Here is a 27,994-nt window from a genome sequence, read left to right on the forward strand (position 1 = left end):
ATTCGAGTCCAGCTACATGTTTTCAACTGGCATTCGTTGTGTCTTCTCTGCAGCTGTTGATTAAATCTTCAACAATTATACCAGTGTTTACATGACACATATACAATACGTGAATTGCTAACGATAGAATGGTCTGTCGTCTGCTATAGTTTAATGCTCATATCTACTCTATAATCCAAGACAAGTTGTTTACCAGGGTGACCAACCGTGATGAACGTAACCTCAAATTTTTTTACACTTATCACTGGCAGTTGTTTTCGACACCGATTGTTGTTTAAATTTATGACGGTTGGTAGCCCTGGCAAAGAACTGCTCTTGGTTTATAGCGCATGTGCATTAAACCGTAGCAGACGACGGACCATTCTGTCGTTAGTAATTCACACTGTATGTATATTATGTATCTAATTCAGACTAAAACCAATTTCATAAGCTAGTTTCATTAACGTAATTGATTGATTGAAAATCAATTTTTATTATGACTTTAAGAAAAGGAAACAACATGTAGAATGATGACTATGATGGACGATAGTAATTACATTGTCAAACGACAATTAATCGTACTTTGTGTAAAACGAAACAAATTTCCTTTAGCAAGAGTCGGTATTGAGTACATTTTGAACTATCACTTTGTTTTTTCATCAAATAAATTTTTCACCGTTATATTCGAACGTTTCAAAGATTCCGCACAGAATAAATTTGCAACTTTTATTGTTTCTATTCAGCAAACTTTTGAAAATTACAATTTCACATTTAACTTCGAAATTACAAAATAAAAATTTCTTTGTCCATTCACTCGTTCCATTAATATAATTTGTATAATTTTCACTTATCTTATTTTAAAATCGACGATCCATCCGAGCAATTTTTTTCTCAAATTATTTAACCTCCCGCTGAATTTCCTTTCTATTCCTTTCTAGGATTGCGGATTCCCCTGGATCTTGTATACTTACATTCAAGGGTCTGAAATCCTCGCAACCGAAAGAAAGACGAGTAAATATGACGAAGAAGAACAACTGGATTACAATACGAGGATGTATTAATACATATAAGGTATGTATAACCATACAGCAAAAGCCCAAGCGATTGTACAAAATTGATGTTGAAGTGTAGAGATACCTACAAGTTTTCTTGGGTATTGTTTACTCATGTGACGCGTATTTCTATAGACTATAAGTATATTTATAATACCCGCACTACGCGATGTATCCAACAACAAGGCAATAACCTTATCTATCTTTTTTTTCTCAAGCAAACAAACGACTAGCTAGATAGATAGGTTTCGTTTACCATTCTTCTCACGACGAAGATACCTCTGTCTATTATATTATTATTATTATTATTGTTGTTGATATTACTACTCTCATCATCTTCATCATCATTTGCTTCTCATTTCTTGGTGACAAAAATTTTCGGAAAGAAAAATTATGTGTCATCACGAGCTCAAAGATCGTGATGATTTGATAGATATTTCGAGTTGTTCGTTGTTTCTTTTTTCTTTCTTTATTCTTGTATTATTATACCTCTGGTAAATGCAGAAATGCCGATAATTATTTGTAATAAATTGTGATAATGACAAAATCGCGTGCGTTATTCTTATAAGAGAACGTCACGGAATAACAATGCGTTTGTATACAATGCAGATGTGTATTATACACGCACATAGACACACACACTAAACTGTGTGGGGAAAAAAACTTGTGTCAATACAGAATAATATATACGATTCGATATTCGAACGTTATGCATATTCAATGCTATGAAGACCCGGTCGCAGAGAGTTAATTGGTATGTAATGTTATTAATAATTATACGGTTGAAAAAGAGAAATAATATGGAAGAACGTTTTTCACCTGCAGCGTTTGCAGAGCAATTTCAAGCCGAGTTTAAATATTATCCCAACGATAGTGGAAAAGTTAACTATCTCCTAATCGATATATGTGTAATTTGTTTGAAATCACGTTCAAATCAACGGAATTATTTATTGAAGATTGAAAAAACCATTTGCATAATAACTTATAATAGGTTATGCGATTTGTTGTATAATTACGCGCAAAGAGCCAACATAAATTATGCGAGTTCTCCTCGTCCACCTGTAAAACCTGCGATAGAGTGAATTCCAGATTTGTCAGAATTCCGAATATGCATGCCGGCACATAGCGGAGGTTAGTTAACAATAACACTTACCGCCAATTATCGCCGCATTATCAACCAGTCGTTAACCAATTCCAACAACTCGAGGCGCGTGCAGCTTATTTATATGTACGTACGTACGTATGTATGTAAGTTTATAAGTTTACAAACAGCTTCTGTAAACAAAATCTTTTTTTTTTTTCCACGGAAATTACATGACTGTAGCAAACATCTCGTGCCTATCCGATTTTTTTTTATTTCATTTCATTTGTTTTCTTTTATTTATTTATTATTTTTCATTTTCATTCCGATCGTTCCGCAGAGCTAAATTCAAGATCATAGGTTAAAGGAGATAAATAAAAAAAAAAAATCAAATTCGAAGTAACAGACGAGGAAGATATTCGTATGTAGTTGAATGTCCCTTATTTACATATTCATGAAAAATCACGAATTCGTGTTAATTACATCCAAAGATCACTTCTCAGTGACTATTTGCACCCGTTTTAATCGCACGTATACAGACCTGCGTTATTTTACAGTATTTGTACGTACGTGTGAAATCGAGTAAAATATTTTTTTGGTCGCTTTTTGATCTCCTGAAAATTTCCGTTTTTATTTTTATATTTTCTTGTTTTTAAAAAAATCATCATTGCTCCTAACTCGAGATAAAAAATATATATACGTATAGTTCTTATTCTATGCGAGCAAAAATGTACTGCATTTCTTTTTTTTTGTTTTTTTTTTTTCTTCTGTACAATATTCCTCCTTAGTTGGATAAAATTTTTTGGGGAAAATTGAAAACGTCAAGTTTTGTGTACAAAATATGTTCACAAAATCACCGAATATCCAGTACCGAATTTATTAACAATTCCATTGTAAAGTTGTTTCTACCGATGCATATGAAAAACTGTGAATTTGTACCTATTATCGGTACAACGCGTCACGTGACCGGTACTGTGGTCAATGTCTGAATAACAGGTGGGAATAAAAAAAAAAAAAAAAAAAATGATCAACCAAAAAAAGAAGAAAAAAAAATGTGTGAAACCAAATCGTCTAAATAAACGGGAAAACAAAGGAAAACTGTGCGTACGCACATGTGTGTATACTTATTGCACGAATGTGTTCATCGAAGAGTCAAAACAGGCCAAAACAAGCGATACACGATAGTCTGCAGGTGCGAAAGTGTGTGCAGTTTAACGCAGGTACGAGGTATTAATCGGCACACAAACGCCGCGGTTAGAACGAACGGAAATATGCATATCTCGTTATTGCGCAACGTCCATGGCAGATGAAACTTCCGCAAGGCTCTGAAATTGCGAATAGACCGCAGACGAGAGAAGGATGCGCTGTTAATAGATTGCCGCAGGTGAAACGCACCGGAAGTCGAGTATTCATGAATGGCCTTACGATCATATATTCATTGCTTGCGAACCAACCGCGTCGTCCTCTCTCTCTCTCTCTCTCTGTCCCAGAACTAATTACATCTATGAATGTGATTGTTTCTGCCCCCCCAACCCTCCTCTACTATTTTTTTTTTTTTTTTTGCAAATTTATAGATACATAACGAATACGCGTAATTTATCCTGGCTGAGAAGATTGCAAATATATATAAACTGGAAATTCCATTCAGTTTAATTTTATAGCTTTGGATAATCATGTTTGTCAATTTTTTGTTTAAATTTCAATAATTTATCAAATATCTATGACGATAAAATAAAGTGAAGGGAAGGTTTTTATTTTATCCGAATAAATATTGTTTCTGAATTTCATAACACGAATTATTGTTCTGGCCGGGTTTTTCTTGGATAATAAATAGGATTTTTGTTGATCGGAAAAATATTTCTTTTGCCGTGATTCGCAAATTTGACGAAGTCGTTTTTTGTATGTATTCTGGGATAAAACAAGCCAACATGTTTTAAAAAGTTAAAAAAAAAAAAAAACGAAAACATTATCGAAACTTAACCACCTGGCAGGAGAAGACTTGACTCAACATTGACTTGGAAATTATGAATTAGTTACTTACGAACGTTAAGAGTCAATTTATTGTCTCAGATTTTTCAGAAAGTTGTAAGAAATCAGATAAAAAAAGACAGACGTTTAGAAAAAATGGCAAAAATTTGTGTCAATCAAGAAACGATTTTTGCCAGGGTATCAAAATGTTTGCAATGCAATGCGTATAAGAATTTTTAGCGACTTTTTAGGATTTCAATGCAGTGGTCCGAAAAATTCCAAGTCTTAGAGCTTATAACTTTGGAACATCTACAGGTAAAATCAATCACAAAAAAAAAAAAAAAAAAAAATCCGGCGATTTTTCTGGAGATAATGATATAATAATACATCGTATACTAAACTTGTAACAGAATTACATTACAAGATATATAATCGCACATGGAATCCCCGGAATAAAATCGGCCATAATCCGCATGACCCAAGAGATTTCAGATACAAATTACAAATAAGTATAAGTAGGGAAGAAAAAAGTAAAGAAATAAAATCGCTTCGCAATTATTGACTGGTGGAATTGCACACGAAGAACCTGTAGAGTGAATGAGAAGCAGAAATAGAGAAATGATGATACATTGTTCTTTGAATACGGTTGTTATATTATAATAAGATAATACGCAGCTGATGCGCAGTCTTTGCGCCGACGACGACGACGAGCGGATCATCGATTTTTCAATTGGTTAATTACATTATTTATACACTTACTATTTACTTCTCAATAACGTGTAACGACTTTTAAACACGCGTCATCGTTAAATCGAGAAATTATATAATAATGAGTTGCAAGCATAGTCGCTATGCTGTGTATAATAACTATTTATATTTTACCGTGATTTCGTAGGACTCGAGAAATAACGCGCAGCTTGAACAAGTTCTTTTTTTTTTCTTTTTACAAATTTTTTTCTACGCGCTGTAAAAAAAAACTTCAAATCTGAGCGCAAAATTTTTCCACGCCTGATTATATTATTCAATAGACTTTTTGAGCCACTGAAATTGGGTAGAAAACATCATCACTCGATCGCTTAATTTGTGCGAAATTTAAACGATAAATTTGACTCGTAATTTCCGAAATTTCTGGTACCAAAATCACAGACATTTTTGAAAAAGCAGCAACATATTTAATGGCCTTATTGAGGTTTTTATTATAATATATACACGGTTTGAAAAAAATATCTCAGCAAGGCCACCAAAATTTTTCGGTTGATTCAATCATTTTTTAATGTCTTACTACGAGAAATAAAAAGTACAAAGTACAAATTAAATTTTAATGTGACAATTTAAATTATAAAATTACAATAATTTGTGTCATATTCGTTAACAATAACGTAACAAATAACTCAAACAGAAAGTGGACCTCCTGGGACGTTATGTTTAGTTAAATTTTTTCAACAGCGTATATATTATACTTTGAAGAATTGAATATGGTGCGTAACTTTTGAGTCACTCAATTTGAACATTTGCGAAAAAAAAAAAAAAAATTATTTGATGAATCGATGAGAAACTATTGCACTTGTTGCAAACGCAAAAAACCGTCCTCTTCAATGCACTGATTAAGAGTTTTTTTTCCTTTTTTCTATCATTTGATTCACTCGTAGGAACAATGATTATTGTTCAGCGGTTGTATCAAGATGTAGAAAATAGGTGGCACCTGGGTCACATGAGAAACATTAACGCGTATCGCGTAACACTTCCATAGTATATAATGTGTCATACCTTATACCCACAGCCATGGAACGAGTGTACATTACGTGCAATAAATAACAGAGAATTTTCAGTAATGAATTATTGCCGTCTATTCGACGACGATGATGCGGCTTTTATTCGCGAATAAACAGTTACGTTTGTGAATTTACGTCGCTCATTTCTCGTCTCGGATGCGTGATCTGCCTTATCTTTTGTCTCCCCCTTCAGGGCGTGCAGTGGAGAGGTCTTAAATAATGCTCAAACGCTCTTCAAAAAATGACGGACTGTTTTTCGTTAATAATTAAAGAGAGTGAGATGAAGCGAGATTTTCGCAAGCGGTAAAGTAAAATCGAGCAAAAAATCTAGGCGATTAATCCCAAGGAACGAAAAAATTAAAGTGATCAGAAAATCGGTTTTGTGCGATTCATACGTGGATCGATTGTTTTTGCCCAGGCAAAATAGATTTGAATTAAGAAGATTCGGAATATGGCTGCGTTTTTTTGTGGAAGGATTTTCGACCTTTAGAATCTGAAATCTGATGTCTGTTTTGAGCTGATTAGCCGGTGTTTCGAGGAAACAGCAAAATTTGAACAGTTATTTGTGTTTTTCTCAAAAACTGCTATCGACAGATGAAAAATGATTTGACCGTCGCGCAGAGCGGCAAATTCTACATCGAATCACGTCCTCGTATGTCGGAAAAGGACTCGGATTAACAAACTAAGAAAAAATAATTAATTTCACCAAAATTCCTGAGATTTTGTCGATAAGTTGAATTTTTATATTTTTTTTTTATTTTGTTAACCCGACTTCCGTTTCGGCGTACGAGGGCGTAATTCGACGTAGAATTTTCCGCTCTACGCGATGGTCGAGTTATTTTTTATCCATCGATAACAGTTTTTGCAGAAAATGAAAAAGACTTAAAATTTTTCTGTTTTTTCGAAACGCCGGCTGTGCAGCTCAAAAATGACTTCTAATTTGAGTTTTCGAAGGTCGCAAACCCCTGTACATAAAAACGCAATTATATTTTGAATATTTTAAACCTTCCATGTTCATCGCGCTCTCATATCTTCGTTTCTTTGCATCTTTGTACGTCTGTCTTCAGAGTTGAGCTTACGACCAATATTTGCATTCGGTTTCCCAACGATTCTGAAGCTGCTGCAACTCCTCTCAGCTAATATGTCAGCGGTAGCGTTAAGTTAGAAAAACACATTTGCACCATGAATCGTGAAAATTAGAGCAGTGGGACGCCAGCGTGACATCTCCCGATAACAGGGATCTAAGATTTCCTTGAACCCATAACAACGTGACGTCAAAACAGTAAACAACCTTGTCTAAAAAGCGTTATTCTAGTCTGAGATTTTCTTTAAAGGTCTACGATAATTTTTTCGACCTTTTTTTCATCGCGATATGAAGCGAGAGAAGGATTTCGACCGGCATTGAATTCCGCGGATCAGGAAGTTTACGCCGTTTACATGAAAATCAACCTCGGCAAGGGTAAAACTCATATATTTTCCACTTACATGAATGTGAGGAAAAAATCAATCGATATCGTAAATAATGATGAATTTCCGACGAATGAAAATACGATTCGCGACCAGTCTCACTCAGCAGTTGTTGTTATTCAGCAGTGACTGTAAGGTCATGGCCCTGAAATTTGTCGCAGTAGCTGGAGATTTCCAATCGAAGTAACTTATCGATTTCGATCACACGCCTCACGATGCCGCGTGATTTACAATACCTGCGAAAAAATCGCGCAAAACTCGGCAAAAGGGAGTCGACTGACAACGGCTGCTGCTACGTAAATCTGCAAATACTGCAGACAAATTGCAGACGTTTTATTACCCATTATTCGTCATATTCTCTATGACTCGACACCTAACGGTTAGGTGGTGAATAATTTTCCACCGTTGGCACAAAGTCCGGCGTTAATAACAAGCCATGGAATATCACCATTGGGCACGAAATATCGCTGTACAAGGTAAAATCGCGCTAGAACGAAATCTATTACATTATAGAATAATTGTCCAACTTTGGTATGCAATTGACGTCGGGAAGAATGATTTGTATGATTCGGAGGCAGCCGGATTGAGCAATCTATTTACCGGACTGAACACATTCTCAGTAATCTCACATTGAGAAATGGTTGGAATAAAGCAATTAAAATTGTTTGACAGAGGCTTTTCGCAATTTATTGGAAATCCACTTTGCTTCTGCTGCTTTCAGAGATTGGCTTATTTTCATCAAGTTATCGAAAAAGTATTCGTTCTAATTTTAAGTTAATAAGAATTCAAGATGGTGGATCCAATATGGCGGACGAAAAATTTTAAATTCGATCCAATCCGGAAATAAAACTCTGTCCAGGGATTGTTGGGGGCACTGATTATGAATCTTGAATCCGATTTTCAAAATTCAATATGGCGAATTCAATCGGTTAAATCACACAGTTTTTAGACCAGATTCGATAAAATTTCAAATTTTCGTCCGCCATATTAGATCCGCCGTGTTGAATTTTTTAAATTTGCTTTCAGATTTGCATACATCGAGCCCATAAACCATAAAATAATGTCTTGTTAGAAAAGTTGAGTCCGGGCAATAACGCGTGACTCAAAGGGTTAGCAACATACATCCTAATTGCTGGTACGAACCAAACTTGAAGTTCGGTTTGTCGCATTCAACGAAGCTTTTTGCACGCAAGAAGTCGAAAGCAGTGTTCTAGAAATTTTTTGAAATTTCTACAGTGAGGTTAGAACGTCGATTTCTAATGTAAGATCGACTTTTACTTACAAACTTGTAATCAATCAAAGGCTGAATGTTCTCGGGTGGAAAAAGTATCGAAATAGTTGGACAAACTGGAAAAACAACTAGGGTGAAAAAAATCGTATAGATTAGGAAAACCCGACGAGTTTGCCCTCCGTAATAAATCGCGATGTGATTATATCGTCGACCTTGTGTCCCGTTTATCGTCCCAGTTCTCTTCTGCAGGTGTTTGACGACGAGCAGCGACAGAAGTGAGTTTCGTTCAATTCTCGCAACGCGAGTCTCGGAGGCGCCGCATCTTGCCGCTGCTCACGACCTCGACCATTACCTTTCGCAATGCGTAGGTGCATCAAGAGTTCATTTTAATTTATGTATGTCTTCGCCTCGCCCGTGAGCCTCTTCGTTGTTGCCTATCAGCCATGCGATTCATCGAACGTGAAACTGCTGCTGAAAATTTACGACATTTGCAGCATATAAGAAATTTGCGTGTTTTACGATGATTAACCGACATTTTTTAAACCGAATTTTCAACCAACGGAATCGAAAATCCTGCCGAAAGTTGTGTGCAAAGTTTGAAAATCGGTTGAAGAAAAAACCTCGATATCTTTTTCACCTGAAAATTTCACTTCGGTTCACTGAAGCCAAAACTTAAAAGAGAGTTTTTCTCCACGTTCTTAATACAATGGAATATAAATTTTTATTCACGATTGATGATCTTAAACAGGTTGAATCAAAATCGGCACAGAAAACCATTTTCATATAATTTTTTTCATGAAATTGCACGTACAAAGAATACTTAATTCAGCTCATAGAAATTATCCTAACTTTGGAAACGATAAAGAGCGTAATTGTGATTTTTGTAATCGACAAGGATCTTATTGCAAAGATTAATGCGAAACAGCTGAAAAATATTCGGTCACACACTATTTATCGGCAAGCTAAATGTATTTGGTACCAGTATTGTTTTATATTATTTTCCTTCTCCATTACTCCTCAGTTACACAAGTGATAAATCAGTTTATTCAAATTAGCTGTGAATCATAACGGCAACATTTGTAAAAGACAGATATAGCTGCTCGGGCCTGTAAGCATAATTTTTCATTCATTCGTGTTTCAGTGTTTTTCCGTCATTAGTTCGACTTTGAAATGAACTAACTTCTTTTCCTCATCCGTGATATCGCAAAGGTTTCGACAATAACAGGTGAAGTTTACAAAATCTACGATGACGAATTTTTGCCATTCGTTTGTTTGTGTGCATGAACATCTTACGGGATTGTCGTGGTGGTTTTTTTTCATTCTCCATTGTTTGCATTTTGTTGTTAAAATCATACCAAAATTATGGTACAACTCAGCTACTCTGACAGTGGTGAAAAGTTCAGTTTTTGAAGCTTCAAGAAGACCAAATTTCGGTCTTAACAGCCGTACCAAAGCCCTTATTATAAACCGGTTACTCGATTGAAAATCACTGACGATTCCTAATTGAGTTCCGATAATGCGATAGCTCGACTTCTCACAGATTCCTTGAGCGAATAGCCTCTCGTCCATAACCTAACTTAACCCTAAAATCGACGGACGATGATCCCGTCAGTCCGGTGTCCGAATAAGCGTGATTTAATAACATTTGCGTGGATGATAGGCGAGACTGCGAGGCATGAGGACTGCGGTTAAGAGACGCGTTGAATCTCCGCCTTGAAAAGAAGAGGGATGCCAATTATCGGCGTTAAGCCTTTGCAGTGTCGAGTCGTCGAAGATCGGCGGTATTGGTGGGATCGTCACGAGGCTGCTCGCCAGTTTACGTACCTCGGAACCGATTGTTTGTACGAATCGGGGGAGCCGGCGTCGGTGCCAGGTGGAGTGGGGGGTGCGCTATCGGCACCTCGATTCCCCGTGACGTCACAACCCCGATACTTCAAGTATAGCCGTGCTCGCGGCGAAGAGTCGAGTCTTACGAGAATCGCGATCGAGTGCATCCGAGCGAACGACGGAACGTTGTGAATGCGGACCGGCATCAAGTAAAGTCGAAGAAACCCTTCGTACGTATCACGATTTCAATAAAAAAAAGGGCCGAAAAATCGGTGATCGGCAATCGAACTTGCGCAAAAAAAACATCCAGTGAAAAGGAGATCTCTTAGATCGGTTAACGGAGCTCAAGATTCCGCGAGAAATCGGTAACCCAACCGATTTTTTCTACCGATAAACTAACCGATCCTTCGAACCACTTCTCGAACACGGTGCGATTAGCTAGTGTGCGGTAGCAGCAAGTGGTTGGAAATCGGGAGCCGATCGCGACGGACAGGCGAGGCGAGCGCTCGCCTTCGTCGTCGTTATCGAGAGTAGTCTCAGTCTCCGGCTTGGGAAACTGAAACCTGCACTCCAAAGTGCGTCCGGCTCGTGCTCAGTTGTCTCCGAACCCCCGATCCGTTCGGACGTGACTTACTTACGCTCTGCTCGTCGACTCGAGGAGCGAGAGACCGTTTTTCATAACGATTTTACTGCGTATATTGTACTGTCGCACTGCACGAAACTGCGAGCGTATTACACGTGTTTTCACGTCTCCGTTTCCACCGAGTGCCAGTAAACTTAAACGTATCTGTATCGCATATATCATATAAATAATTCGCGGTAACCTTTATCCGGCCGAAATTGTTTATGACGTTACCGATCTTAACTTTATATCCAAATTGTGTGAACAACCGATTAAAGTGTGTATGTCGTCCACACCCTGCAGCCCAGAGACAGAATTAAAACTCAACGCTGGTTCACGATTTACCGATCTTCGGACTACTGCAGACTTCATAAAGAAACCCTAAGACGTGAGTAATTGACTTATTTTACTACCGATGCTTCTTGTTGTTGAACATATGTGCGCACTGTTATCCTTTAAGCTGAAACGAATTTCATCCCCTATTTTCGTCCGTGAAAAAAAAAAAAAAAAAAAAAAAAAAAAAAAAAAAAACGGTTCCTACCAAGACAGGAATAACTCACGTTCTCCTTGATCTTTCGGTGGCATCTCGAACTTTCGAAAATTCTTGTCCGGCAGACATCAATCGGCATTTAATGCAATGCTAAAATCGGCAACTTCTGCAAATTATAAAATTAATTCCCTATAAATTTTTTATCTCGCGTGCTTTCAACGTGCTCCGATCATTTGCGAATATCGATATCACCCTCGGGACTTTCCCGATTTTTCGTCCCCCCCCCCCCCCTCCCTCCTATCGCGGTGTCGTGCAGTAATTAATTGAGGGCTCGTGAGCCACACGGTCCGAATCAATCAGACGCGTCCTACGCGTCAACAGCTACGGTGACCTACGTTAACGAACTTGTGTATTACTCACACCTAAGTATTCTAAGTCAGGTGTATACCTGTACCTTATAGCATACATTCGCCTGTATATTGGAACGATACCTCGCGGCTACATGCGGCAAATGTATATGTACATACATAGGTATATAATACATAGATTTTGTTTCGAAACGGCGCTGTTAGACTTTCTAAAGGCTCAACTACTAGACGTCTCCTCCCCTTCCAACGCTATTCGTCTACGCGCTATTTTCATCTCTCATTTAGAGACATTTATCTGCCTATTTTTTGCCTTCTTCTCTATTTTTTTTTTTTTTTTTTTCTCTGCTTTGATTTGTTCCTCTTCGAGATATACATACATACATACATATATATATATACATATATGCATATAAATAGATACGAAATTTCTGCAAGAATAAATTCATTAATTTCCAGCTGGTTTCACGCTATGCAAATTCTTTGTATAATACAAGCAAGTCGGTCTAGGTTTATCAAACAAGATTATTCATTCGAATGTTCGAATGGTGAGCAAAATTCTTTTGCAGAAAGTTTAATCTCTCACGAGTGCCTGAATCAGGCATGTCCATTTTAATACAACTTATACTGCAGTATACTTATGCGGTTCTACATACCGAATACCTACGCGTAATTCGCACGTGCAAATTATTTTACACTCACTCTTCCGCGAATTGCGATATTCATTCTAATCTCGTTGAATATTATAATTACCTAGTATATTGATCGGTATAAAGTATGAACGAATGAAATATATATATATATATATATATTAATAACTATACGAGTAGGCACATAAAATCGTTATATTAACTGCAGGTCAATGCAATTATTGCCGTTAAATATTTCCGCATGCGATCAAGTTGATGCTTGTCGTAAAAACTTTGCAGCAAGAAGAAAAAACAGGCACATTTGTTCAATCTTCTTTATTTCAATCAATTTTGTTCTGAACCGAATTTTTGTTATTAATTTCTAATGGCTGATTTGAAATTTTTCTCTTACTTATATATAGACAAATTTGTCACTCAGGTATATATTATTGTTTTCCAAAAATAAACAACAATTTTTACATCGGTGATGGAAATTTGCAATCGCGATATGTGTTTAATTGGCGTTTCGTATAGCATAATTTAAAAAAGCGATGCGAGAGCAATGTGCTGACTCAGCTATATATATGTTGGTATACATGTGTATATATATATATATTATAACCCTGCAACGAGCCGTTATGCACTGGGAAATTTAAAATGTGTCCAATTGAGGCCTGAACCGTAATTCGCATCTTTTTTCTTTATCGCAAATAAGATTTTAGTAAAGGAATATTAAGGTATAATAAAGCCAACGATGAAATTCTGAATTTCGACAAAAAAGGCATGGATTAAATAATTTCCACTGCGTATAGTAAAAATTTGCTTCTTATAATTAATAAAATAATTAAACAAGTTATTGATATGGATTCAAGTTTCTGAGAAAGCATTAAAAGAGAGATAAAAGTCTTTAAGAATACTAAAGAAAAAATTGTATGAATGAAAACAGTCATTAGGCTTTTCGATGACTCGTATATTTATTGCCTAATTTTTTTCTGCGATCGGATCAGCGTTTTTAATTTGAAAAATAAACCCAATCGTCCCAAGAACTGCCGTAGGTATAACGGGTATGACAGACAGCATGCGAAATACGAAATAGTTTATACGGGAACGAAGAGAATGCAGATGCAACGGCGAGGCTGCAAGTATAATAATTGAACGTGGACAGGACATAATGGGTATATGTATACAGGCATTGTAAATATTATTCGCATTGAATCGAAACTGGAAATTTCAATGCAGCTTCCGCTCGTTAAAAAGTATTGTAATTTCATCCCGAAGGACGCGCGTATATATTGCTATTTAAAATCGTGTAGGTATACACCTGCCTTATGCCTATAAGCTATTCTGCAACGATTATAAACCGCCAAGAATCGTTCAAGCTAATCGATTATTCCAATCGATTCAATGGAAGGTAATGATTTTTTTACGAAAAAAAGAAGAAAAAATATACGCATTCTAATTATACACGATATAAACAGGCAAACAAAGACGTTATAAAAAAAAAAACAACGACGACGATAAAAAATGAGAAAATAATTTTTTATGCGCAGGGTTATTATTGACGCACTGCACATCGTTCACCTTCAAATCGATTGACGCAGTTTTTTGCGCATTCCAAAATTAAAAGAGTGGGGGATTCGATTTTTCAAATAAATATTTGATTAGGCCGAGTTTTGGGCCCAAAGGCCAGACAAGCATTATGACTGCTGCACGAGGAAATCGTTCGGAAATGCAGGCTAGATTTGAAGCGTTTCGTTTTTGCCAGATTTCGATATCGACGTAAGTACGAAAGGGTACGAGGTTTACGAGCGACCATTAGAGCTCGAATCGCTTCTGCGTAAGACTGTGAATAACACGTTCTTAGACCGAGAGTAAAAATCCTCCCGAGTGTTTAAAAGGAATTATTTTTAACCGGTCTTCTCAATTTTTCCATTCAATTCTGGGGAGTATAATAAATAATTTTGCTGTGTCAACTAACGGCTGGAACGATGAAAAAGACAGCAGATGCAGAGATCGGCTTAATTAAGGAATGGCTAATTTTCTCACGCGTTACGAGGCGACGGTGTTATTCGCTTTGATCTTATACTCGACGAAAACAATTAGTTATAATAATTCAGCCTTCCACGCAACTTCGCGATGTTTTTTCCGTGTATTATAAACGTGAAGATCCGACACACGGATCGAGATTGATTAAACTCACGTGGCCGCGCTTAATTATAATCGTCGTTTATTATATTGCCTCCGTATTATCGACGATTACGCAATCATGTTTGAAAGTAGGCATGGATGACGCTTATAATTACATTTATCCCTGTACACAATAGACTGGAAAAAGATTTTTACATAATTTTTTGTAGTACAATTTTCTGGAAATAGCAACTAATCGGATTTTGGACAGTCGGTTGATCTAAAATAAAAAATTCCAACGGGATCTTGAAATATAATATACTGAGCCGTTAGCTGCGTAGGGATTTTTTTTTCTTCTCTTTATTAACGAAACAGTGAATGTTTCGATTTCATCGTTTGCTTTCGGGCCTAAATTTAACACCATATTTTTGGATTATAAAAAAATCAATAATCGAATTTGAAAAAGAATCCATACGCAGCAAAAGTCACGAAATAGTCACGAAATAGTATAAAAACATTGTCTCCAAATTTGGTAAAAACTTTCGAGATAATCGAGTTTGAAGTTCGACGAATCGATCGCAACTTACACACAATATTCTTCACACTTGAATCTTTCAGAAACGCGAAAAAGAGAGAATCGATTTATAGAAAATTTTACTCAAATGTGCCCCCTTAAGTTTCGCCACCAAAGAATTCGGAATTTGGCCCTTCTTTTTTCTTATCGCAAGCTTCGAAGCTTCGAGGCAAAGCTTGCCACGCTTTTACAGACGACGAACAAGTGCAGCAGTGGTGATATACGACACCTGCATACATATGTGCCGTACTATGTAAGCGATTAATGCAAGAGCGTTAGATATGGGTAAACGCGGAATCAGGACAGGGTCTCTTGACTCGTCGGCCATTGTACCTGCTCGTCGTACAAGCTCGTATATACGTACATGAATCGTTTCGAATTTAACCGCGCGACGATACATTTAAACGATCTCGTCGTGTACGCCTTTTTACGTGATTTGCTTATCGATAGGCCTGCAGACCGCTGTTTACATGGGTAGGCACTTCACCATCAATCCGCGCAACTCAACGTTGTTCCTCATTCGACGTGGCCACCATGCTGATAAGCTCGTTTAAGTTCGCGAAATCGGCTCTGTAGTTCGAATTTGCGTTTACATAACGATTCTTGAAAATCCAAGAACCGTTCTCACGATCTGTGAGAGTAAAAATTGTCGAGTAAAATTCTTTTACACGTCGATTAGAAGGTATCCACTGAACAATGCGCGGGAATTATTATTTTCAAATTTTTATTGCGGAGGGGTTGAAATTGCCGAATCGTTCACTCTGATTAATCGCAACGCGATACGCGGACGGCTGGACAAGCCGTTATAAAATGAAATCCGACTATCAGCAGTAGGCCAAGGCTGTGACCCAGGTTCGGGCTTTCACTGCGAAAATGAGCCGCAGTATAAATAATGACTCAAATAGGACACATAATTAGCAACGTGTCTTATTTTTCGCACAAACAAATGTTGCATAGCTTTGTACACATATTTCTCGCGTCGGTCGGTCAGGAGCGATCGATCGATAACTGGAAATTTTCCATTCTCTGGATTAATACTAGGTACCTATTATACGTTGTGTGTACATATGTTGATGTAATGTACACACAAATTTCGCACTGTTTAATCAACTGACACTTCTATGTCATGATAGTTGTTTTGCCCGAACTCGCTTTCTTGAACTGAACTTATTACTTTGAATCGTATTTATCTCTCGGAAATATTTCAAAACAGCCAGACAAAGAGCCAGAATAATTTATTCCTAAAATTTAACATGGTTATAGGTATTATTGAGAAAAATTAATTGCTGATTGGGAGCAGCTCGCATCACCTGGGTTATATGTAATTAACGCTAAGCTTTGAACATTCCTTTTTTTCTTACTCACTAAGCAACAGCAGTTCAAATTAAAGTGCGATTGTAATTGAATATACAGGTTGTTCGTATGAAATTTTTTATTGATTATCGCGAAGAGATGAAAGACCTTTTTAAAAATTGCGGAAATGCTTATAACAGCGTTACAGGTTAAGTAAAGAAAACACTTCTTACCAGTTATTAATTTAATATCGATCAGATGCACACACGAAAGAATAAATATACTAAAAGAGTCAAGTGTCGTTAGTTCCGCTGCATTTAACTCTTATACTGTTGTAGAAATGAAAGGAAAAGGAAATTTTACGCCTCATACATCTGCGATTTAAGTAGCGTGTTAGAATATATTCTGCTTATCTGCGCCTTGGAATAAAGAGTTGAATGTAAAATTCCACAGACGTTCGTTTTGCATGTATATACAATTTAGAAAGGTTTCGAGATCAGGTGCGACTTAAATGTAGTGAAGAGAAATGCTCGATTTGTTTAACAAAATAATGAAAGAAAAAATTTGATCCTTGATGTCATCGTGGTTTCTTTATCGCTGAAAAACGTGAATAAAAAACGGTTACCTAATTTCCACCAAATTGACCTTTTTACATGAGGTTTTAGATGAACGCGAAAATTGTTGATGAGAGAATAATTTCGAAGGGAAAAAAATTCAGGACATTTACTAGAACGGAACACTGATTGTGTCGTCGAGTCGTCATTAGAAGTAGCAGCAGCAGTAGTTAGTTTCGATGTATGAAATCTGTGGTGCAAGCTTAGTTGATGATAATACCATAGGGACCTTTCACCGCTACAGGAAGTTTGTCTCGTTAACATTGATCTCTCTTTCTCTTTTGCGTTTCGTGTTCTTAAACTATGCACAGATCGAAGCTAATCGTTTTACGATTACGAGAACTGTACACGAAAGTAATTTCATCTATCATTGTACGCGTACCTTCACTTTGAAAAAAATAAAATAAAAGAGATATAAAAGGATGAGAAAAAAGGAGTTCCACTCTCTTCGTTTATATTTATTTATACGTTTAACATGATAATACTTTTATCGTTACCATGCTGTTTTGCCAACAGAAACATTATATGCAATTCATCCAAAGATCGGACGGAAAACACGGTGCACAGCCTTGATAATTACATATTTCGGTAAACAAAATGTGTCAGAATTATGGGACACGCAGTTGTGCAAACGATTATCGGTCGATTTACATCTACAGAGTAGATCTAAGTTGACTCAGTTGCAGATGTTGATCGCTTTATAACAGGTGTTTCGTCCTAGTCTGTTTATCTTTTGTTGTTTTATTATTTTATTTTATTTTATTTTTTTTACCTTGTTTCTACCTTTTCTTAACGAATATATATGTATATACCGATACAGGATTTTACAGATGCGTAACCAATCGCGATGGTGAAAGTACGATGACCGTATTTCGTCCGTATTGTTGATGTGTAATAACAGATATAGGTTGAAATTTTGATCGATCAGGTACACGATAAATATGCGAACCACCGATGGTCCGGAAAATGTTAGTTGGAATTACCATGCAACGATTGCGTCGCCGAAAATCGAAATATGAACTTCTTCTTATTGAAGAACAAAAAAACGGAAACTCGATTTTATTCTTTTAAGACATGAAAAGTCGGTTTCCTCCATCATTTTCAACGAGAGACGAAAAACAATGGAAATTACAGGTCACTCGGTGTTTGTTCGTGTACGTGCTTGCGGCAATGAATGTGACTTTTAGAAGCTAATTAAACAAACTGCTTGTTATTGTGCGTGCATGCGGGATATTGTGATTAATGGAGGGTTTGACATTCTGCAAATCTAAGCAAATAACACGTTCTCCGTCATTGGGATGACTGAGTTGAGATTCTAGTCAAAAGAACATGACGTTATCCTGCATTCACATGAGTAATAATTTCTGGTTTTTTTTACCTGCAATGTGGAGATAATTATTCGGTTTTGAAAGTTAGGCACGAAATACAGAACGTCGAGTTGTAGACTGTTATAAACTCGTCTCAAGTTGCGTTTGCTTTGAAGACAGAAAAAAATAAAAATAAAAATGGCAGACTGAAATCATGGTCTAACAAAATCAATATGGCTGCTGGGCTCTCGCTTGGGATTTCATTTTTGCTCCAGGATGATTTCCGGCAATCGCCTTTAACCGATCGATATTCCACGCGGAAGCAGAAGGCGGCAAGATTAGTTCAGCTGTCGTGTCACCTTGAAAGAAATCTTGATGTCTGAAAAACCAGCTCGCAAAATTCACCCATAAATGATACCCGTGTGAATATCAAAACACCTTATGATCCAGCAAATAAATCTTGAACGTGTAAAACGAGAGGGAAATCAGTTGGTCACTGTCTCTCGTGTCTATTTCGCCCGAAGGTTGCGTGCACACATGAATATAGTGGCGAGCAAAGGCGTCCTTGCGCGGTGAGAGAGATGCCGCGTGTTAAACACGTGCATGGATATTGTAAACACGAATTAGAAATGTCGCAAGAAATTTCGTGCCGAGTTGTAGACCGCAGAGAACGCGACAGCTGGTGTGAGTGGACTCATGTCTCCCATTCCTTCTTGCGGTATGCGCTGTGGTTAAGGTTAGGTTAGGTTAAGTTGTCTTGGGTAGCGTTGGGTTGGCTCAGGCGTATCTGTACGGGTCCGCGAAGTCGTGCGCCTTGGCAAAGTTCAATCAGCACACACAATCGTCAATAATTCAAACATAACTGCCAGGTGAGTCAGACTCCTACAATGATCGTTGGGACGCAAGCACGATCCGAACCATTATTCCACACGATGTCCCTTCGCCGATGACATGCTGACCACGTGTCACATGTCAAACTTCTTTTCGCATACCGCTGTTAATAGTAAGGGATGCATCAATTGCCTTAAGGTATTCGAGTCATTAAAGCTGAATAATTGGCTCACGTGTTTTTGGGCTGAATTGTCGCGTCAAGATCATTCGGAATTCGTTTCTTTGCCCTCGTGTTGCTGAATGTGGTAAATGAGGAAGGAGGAATTTCATGATGAAGGAACAAGGTGAATTAAACGACGGAAAACATGACTCGAGTAGCAAATAACGCGCTGTAATTTAATCAACTGAGTACAACGAACGACCTAAGGCTCACTGACCATACGACGACACAAAGGGGCTTATTATTATACAAATCTGGTATTAAGAAAACCGGCGTGTATCGTGTGATTCATCGGGTACGACAATAATTGATTTTTCCTTACGCGAAACGTTAACATTAGTAACTATAGGTATACTTAACCAATCGACCGAGCTTCAATATATAACTTCACAATGATGACCGGTGTTCAGGCAGCGATATTTAATTATCTTCCGAAGGTGGCTCACAGTCGTAAAACAGAAAAGAAAAAATTGTGCATATCATTGTTGGCATACATTCCGCTCACATGTGCTTGACTCGATTTGGTATTTTCCAAGTAAACACAAGGAGAATCAACGTGCTTTAACATCTGTAAGAGTTCTCTTCAACAAAATGCATCTCATACATTTTTCTCTCAATACTGAATTACACATAGTAAGCAAGGTTATGTATCTGTAAAATAACTATCGCTAACATTCAGAATCAACTCGGCTGTCCGACAAAACTTGTGCATGCAATAAAGACTTGAATCATTCCCACGTGATTTTCGGGAAAAATGATTTGAACTCAAATCGGCAATTTTTCAGAATTTAGACCATCGTCGCTGGTAAAACAATAGCCAAATTAATCCTGCCGTCGTCTTCTGTAGCCCGAAATATTAACCGATGACCGTTAAGCGATGTGAATGATAGCAGAGCAGAAATAAAATTCGAAGCGGGTAGGGCGCAGCCATGTTGATTTCTGTACTGTCAAATTTGAAGAGAAACCTGCGAAATTCCCTCACGTGTCGTACACGCGCTTAGACAGAAGCCTTTGATTTGAATCATATCTTTTCCCGTTTTCTTTCACTTCTACGGCATAATTACTGGTGTAAACAAGCGTCGAATAACGATCGACGGTCTATAATTAGTGTCGGCGCGGGGTGGTCCGCGGTTACAAGTCGTAAACCGTGCGGCTCAGGCCGCAGGTACGCATTGTCCTAACCTAACGTATGTGGCTCGTATCGTTGCGCTCGTAGCTGTGTTAAATCGATGCAAACGCACCGCGTGCCCGCCGTCCCGAAGAGTGACACGACACGCGTCTCGCATGACAAGCGTGCACCAACACACGCGTGACCCAAGAAGCGTGTGCATAAGTCGCCCACCGTTCGTACTCTTGACTGTGAATCTACGCGAGGCATACAACTCTGCAGCAAATCGCGCTAGTCGAGCATCCACGTTCTTCAAGCAATATTCTTCACGTAGTCTATATGCTACATAAGCTTATCGTTATAATGTTAATTCACTTTTAGGCAACGTGACCTGCATTTTTTACACACTGAATACTTGTGCCATTTCTTCAAGCTTCGAAAATTCACACTATTGATCTTCAAGCACACGATCCTTAAGGTTGATAATCAGGCTTGAAATTCGGTTGCTTGGGAACTTGGGATTTCGGGATAAAACGAGACTCTCTTTTCTGAACAAACGATTTAAATCTTCTGCTCACTTACATCTTCCTTTCGGACTATTTGGCGTAGGAGGGGTTTTTTTTCATTAGAAAACTGAGAGACTGAAGAATAGAATAGCACCTATATACGAAAAAAAAACTAATATGAATTTTTCACCGTAAAAACTTGGATTCAACAAAGTAAGAAAAATGATTTTACTAGGCCATAAGAATTACGTGGGGTTCGCCGTACCCATCCGAGTCGAAATTTAACGCGTGCTTGAAACTTCCAAGTTCCACCCTTGGGAGGTTTTTGAGGGTCAAGATAGTTCCATTTTGTATGGAAATGGAAGGCCTCTTTACGGCCTGAAATTCGTAGTTACCAGAAAAATGCAACATTTTAGGATCAAACGAGGTTCTCTTCAGTTCTTCATTTAACCCTCAATGCAGCCTTGCAACGCTACGCGGTGGGGTGTGGTGACGATTTTGCAAGGTTCTCGCGAGATCCTCATTTGACCTTAACTACAACTTTTAAGCACTGAACAGGCCTTGAATTTCCATGTAAAATAAACCTCTCCTGATCCTCAAAAACCTTCCAACCCAACGGTGGAACTTGGAGGTTCTAAGCAGGCGTTAATTAAATTTCAACTCGGGATGTGTAGGGTCCTAAGGTTGAGATTGCAGTAAGTATCCTGACTGTATTTAGTGCTCGATATTACTTCCTGCTGAAAAGTGACCGATGAAGTGTAAAATAGGAATGCTTGCCACCTAACTCCTAGATTACACGTAGGTAACACCTACACGATAAGCTAAGTGTTTCCAACAATCGATAGAAGAATGTCTAGTACTTGGTCTACCTATGTCGTGGCTTATAGCTAGTTAAGTGTGCCTATGATAGCAACTGAGTGGCCGAAATATGCACTTAGCTGTACTGATCAACCATACGTGCAAGTAGGTACGGATACTTCAATTTATTGTACCTTTCCACGATTCCGTGAAGGTTAAAATTACTGTCGATAGTTTTTCCAGCTACTTCATCACTTTGCTTATCTTTGTAAGTAGAGAAATATCATTACACCTACTGTTTTTCGAGCTAATCTGCACTTGTAAGCTTGTAATTGGTAGCTTGAACTTTGAACATAGTTAATACTTCATCTTCCTTGAAGCGTTTACAGCCTTACGTATGGTATGGGCATCGTTGGTACTTTTGTGCAACTTTCCAGCACTCCTTTAGCATCGCGTTAATTACTCCAGCCAGTTACCGATCATTGTCACGGACTCGCGAGGCAATGTCCTGAGTATTTATACGATCCTGAATGCCTAGTCGATGTGGTCGTAGGTGGAGGTCGGGCCATTCTATATGCTATTACAATTATAGCCGATTACACGTATGTGTGGTACATAAACGTGTACATTCACGTAGGTTTTTCGATGTCGATGGCCAAATATCGGTTCTCCAATCATCAATTCGTCACGTATTATACCTTCGCAGAAGACAAGGTATGTACATAGCTTGAGTCGTCGCGGAAGAGTTTAACCTCTGATATACAAGTTGTGTTTGATTCCACGCGTTTATTTTGCAAATACCTGATGTGTAATCAACACATCTATATGCAATGTAGGTATGACTCGCGCAGCTGTTCGGCCAAAAATACTTCACCATCATCATCCTCGTGTATAGAAGTTTTTTCATCTAAGGTAATTTGTGTGCGAAAAATTGTTTGCCGAAAAGGTAAGCGTGCAAAGATTTGTAAATTTAACCTCTTAGAAGAGTAAATTTACGAATCATTATGCGCTAACTTTACTCAAAGTTTATTTATTAATTTTTTTTTTTTTTTTGTGTAATTATACAGCGTTACTGCAAATGCCAAAAGAGCGTACATACATCTTCGACGCTTGTTATTACATATAAAAGTGATATGTAACTGTAAAAATAATAGCAGAACAGAATCACAATTTCAAGAAAACCACGCCTCTATTATTAAGTTATTACAGTTAATTGCGTTATTGTGTCTGCACGAATCTCGTTCTTTTTATCGCAATGAATCGTACAAAAATAATTACACCGTCTCATGTTTTTATACGTATAATTTTTCTCGATAATAGTAAAATCTACTTTAGTTCTGTACCTATGGGTGTAATATTCTATAATATAGGTACACTTCTTGCGGATATTTCAATGTTCCTTTATAGGTATCATGCATACGTCTTGTCTTTATTTAGTTCATTGCACGTTATACGCATATATCAAAGTATGCTATACAGCATCTGCATTACAGATGCAACAGCTATCGCTACTCAGTGTGGAAATTATGCATTTGGGACGAGGCAATTTACTCCCCGTCAAACTCGGACATTCCCCAACTCGATTATGTTACACGCCTCTGTTATCTCTCTCTCACTCACTTTTATCGCATTTACGCAAGTAGCCAGACGGCTTTTCTGATAAATAAATATATATGTCTATAATATCCGCGTAACTATACTATACTATACAGACTTATCATATACTTAAGCAGGCATCGCTCATCCAGGCGTTCGAATCACTTGATATTCAACATCTGCATCATAAGATGTATTCACAATTCTACCCAACTTCAGGGGATGCTGATTTCCGCGTGAATTGATTCATCTTACAATTAGTCTACTAAAAGAAATGAAGAATTAACTATTTTATCTAGGTTGAATGGTAACGCGCGACGTGATCATATCGTGTCTCCTTAACACAGTTACACCTGCATTTTATATCGCATATGATCCGTGAAAATGAACGCATTAATTAACTGTTCCCATAGTGAAGTACCTACGTGTTATAAGTGAAGGTATACGCCTGACCGTCACATTACAATATAAAGTGTTCCATATCCATAATGTAATATATATGTATACATGTGTGGTATACATATCTTTTCATTTGATCTGATTCGTTCACTGTAATCCCGGACATATAACGGAATCTTGCGTCTTACTCGAGCATACGTTACATATATAAGATAGTACGTATTTACCGGTATATAGGTATACATAACAGGTATTGTAAGAAGATTTATTCAAGTTATTCGCATCATGTCCGTTAAACGCTGATATGTGAGTAAACGAGTAAACATGGATAAAGTGCTCGTTGCAGCGGTATTATACGTTATATAATAACGACAAGTAAGACGTGTAACTAGGGGAATTGTAAAAACAGTAGCACGTTGATATAATTATGACGGCGGAAAAAATGTTCCTTGAAAATTTTAGATGATAATGTATTACAAGCGATAGAACGCGTTCTATTATAAATATATATATACCTGTATACAACCTGAATATTTCACAGAGAATTGCGAAGATGAAATAGTTAGAATCAAATGAATATTTAAATGAAGCCGCTATCAAAACCGGAATATATTCGTAACCTGTATAAGAAATATATTCATCAGCTACCTACGCACGTACATTTTTGGGTAAATATAAAATGCTATTTTGAGCTTATGAGTGAGAGAATTTGTACAAAATGTTGAAGTCTGAATAATTAGTGGGACTATGCTAGTGCTGATTAATTTGTTAACGCTAGGCTAGCGATTCAAGCATTCCAAGTTGGGTTGGAATTTCTATTTCCTGTTTTTCTTGACCGTTTTTTATTTTTAAGTGTTGATTTTTCTTTCCTCGTTTGATTTATCACGACGTTTTCGGTCTTACATTCAAGAGTTTTGAAATGTTTAACGTATTTTGGAGAATTATGTTATTAATATGTATAAATATTTACACGTCTCAATGTTTTAATTTCTATTTCTACAGTGTAGATAATACCGTTGAAAAAATTTCATCTCGTATAAAACTTGTCTCGAAAATGAGAACCACTTTACATTTCAACATGGCCGCTGCGCCGTTGACACGCTTGCGATTTTATTTCGGCTCTAACATTTTTTTGGCTCTTATTTGTCTGTCAGTTTCGATATCATATCAAAGAAAATGATGGCAAGAAATGTTCAGTTATCGTTTCATCCTCGGATGTGACGATTATGACTCGAACTAACTTACGTTCCAAAGTAGAACCAGCAACGGTAAAGAGCTATGAAATATACAGTTGCATTGATAATCCATAAGAACAGAAAAGAATAATTTCTGCTGAAATTTAATTCACAAGGGCTGTCAGTATGAGTAAATTGTTTTCGCCGCTGGCGATTGAGTCAGAAATATTTCCCAATCATTTTCATAATGAAAATGAACCACCTTGATGCAATATGTATGAAATATAGTATTGCAAGGTATAACCTTCGAAGATGCGTCGAATATCGTGGAAATATTTATGACAATTATTATATAAAGATCAAGAAGAGAAAAAAATGATTTCTGATTATTACGGCTCATCAAGTTTCACAAGATTTCTTCCGTTTTATTCTCCTCGTGGATTTTCGACGATAATTGCCCCTCGGTAAAAATTCCCGGTATCTTAACCGCGTCATTACAGTGATTACATCACTAATTGTGAAAGAGTGAATGAAAAAGAAAAATGACGGAAGATAAAAATCCAAGGGCAGACGAAAACGTCATCGATATTTCTGAACCCTCATTTTTCATTCGAAATAAAGAAAATTAATCACCAAAACCAAACGTTTTATCGCACGAACAATCTACTTCATTGCAGCCTGCAATTCACGATCAGTCTCGGACAGAAACGAGGATGAATTATCGCCGTAAATATAACTGACCTGGTACAATACAGGGCGGCAAGTCTGAGGTCAAGTACGCGAATTACATGAATGTGCGTCATGTATAATACATACATGTATATGTATAAATAGCACAGTACGAAGGGGGGTATAAATTTGATAAAATCATTCGTGTTTGTAAATTCTTTCAATCAAAACCGCAGAATGAAATTGCAGGTTGTAATTGATTGCGGTCGCGTTTAGATATATTATATGACCCGAAAACCATTCATCCATGCTTCGCTCTCTCTCTCTCTCTCTCTCTCTTTCTCTCTAATCTTTTCTCCTATCAAAACCGCAAACCGCGGACCGCAAACCGCAAATTTACTATTTCTAACACCGCACACGATTCACGATCTGGACGTGTTTCAAATCTCTCATTGTGCTCTGCATGGGCGACGCGATGATTGCCAATTCTTCATCTTTGTCTTGTTTATTTTTCTTCCTTTTTCAAACAACGCGCGACGAAATTAGTCTAACCAGTTTGGACCAGACTGCAATTAGTGCTGCACATGAAGATGCGTGCTGCAGCATTGAGCGCAGAAAGCTGATATTACAAGGATTAATTGAAACGGGGATTTCGGTGCGAACCGATTTGAACCGGCTTTCACCGGTTGCTTTAAATGGATTAAATTATTCTATCCACTTAGTTATCGTTTTCATTGTTATTGTTATTATTCTTATTATTATTATCACCATCACTCGAGACTTCAACGACAGGCGATGCGGTATTCGAATTTCAAACAACTCGGTGCAATGTCTGTAAATATCCGATAATTCGACGCGCAATGATAATGAATTGTTTGGCCGATCGGTTCAAAATTTAATCCCAACGATTATCTGCAGAGTGAAATTTTCACATGGAGAATTCGATTACACTTAAAGTCAGCCATTGAATTTTGACGGTTTCAGTTGGGGTAAGCTCATGTTTTTCTCTTTTTGGTTTTTTTTTTTTTTTTTTTTCCAAAAAAGTGTGGAAATCGCGAAAGCGAAAATACATAAATGGCATAGCAAGTATCCCAAATCGATTGATTACTGCACCGCGGTTACATATTATACGCTTGACTGAGGATCAATTAATTACCCGAGAAAATACGCGATGAAGTATCGCGAAATATGAAAATCATTACTTTTTTTTCTAACGAACAATGTCGAAATAGTCTCTCTCCTCATCTGTATTCTATATATTTAACGTAGCAATTTGTGCGCAGATAATATATTCGCACCAATGAATATAAATTTATATGTATATTTTTTTCGCCCATTTTTTTCTCTCCCTCTCTTACCTTGGTTTTATTTACTTCTCATCTTTCGAGTCACCATCGTTAGCTTTATTACTCGCAATCATAGATAGCGAGAGAAATAAAAATCCTTGATCTATTGACGCCGTACTCGGTATATAGGTACCTACGACGTAGTTTCCAATTAACATATCAAACTTGTAAGCTTTCATTTTAGAGAAAATACTCTTATGCAAGAGTTTGTAAATATATAATCTATACATACATACATATATATACTGCAACGATCATTTCAGTTCCCGGAAATTGATTGACGTTATTCCTGTGCCTGTATTCATATATATTCTACATATAACCGGATGTTGTGGTAGAGATGCAGAGAGAAAAAGTAATATAAAAAATGTACAGGAAAGCTTACATAATTGATGATGCTGAATTTTTTTTTTTTTTACATACAAGTTTCTCATTCATACCGAAAATTTGATACAAATACAACTGGATAAAAAAAATATTTCATTTATTGACAGTCGAAGGTGAATGGTAGTTGAAAAATAAAGAAACGTAATTTAGAAAACATCCGCTTTGATACCTTACAGTTATTCGGTTTTGAAGTTAAAAAATAAGAAAATTAAATATTCCAACGATTTTTACTAAAAAAAAAAAATGTCCTGTTGAGTTACAAAAAAATTTCCCGTAACTAGAAGGTTGCAAAAATATAAGAATAAATATTTTTTGGGTAGTAATTTTACGCGGCTATAGATACGTACATCTAATATGAAGGCAGGTATGAAACGTCGTGGGTATGTATATGTAAACTGACGACATGTACCAAGATACGTCAGTCACTTGTGCCATCCCGTACAAGACGGGTTCTCTGAAAGCAAAACTAGTCTTTTCAATGCCCGTTGGCTTTGGCTGTGCCACTGAGGTTCAAGTCCCTGCCTGTAAGCCTCTTAAACCTTAAAGCAAACCCGCTATTCA

General features: G+C 37.2%; 1 protein-coding gene across 2 annotated transcripts in view; it reads left to right on the top strand.

Annotated features, from left to right (window-relative positions):
• The first annotated feature begins 10,806 nt into the window (after nucleotides 1-10,806).
• The window catches only part of LOC124404020 (UNC93-like protein), a 54,669-nt gene continuing 37,481 nt past the window's right edge, over nucleotides 10,807-27,994 (top strand). For both annotated transcript variants that reach the window (XM_046877825.1, XM_046877824.1), the window contains exon 1: nucleotides 10,807-11,387. The gene's annotated coding sequence lies outside the window, so the exon portion shown is untranslated. The remainder of the gene's footprint in view (nucleotides 11,388-27,994) is intronic.

The sequence above is a fragment of the Diprion similis genome, chromosome 3 (genome assembly GCF_021155765.1).
Source record: "Diprion similis isolate iyDipSimi1 chromosome 3, iyDipSimi1.1, whole genome shotgun sequence".
Lineage (NCBI taxonomy): Eukaryota > Metazoa > Arthropoda > Insecta > Hymenoptera > Diprionidae > Diprion > Diprion similis.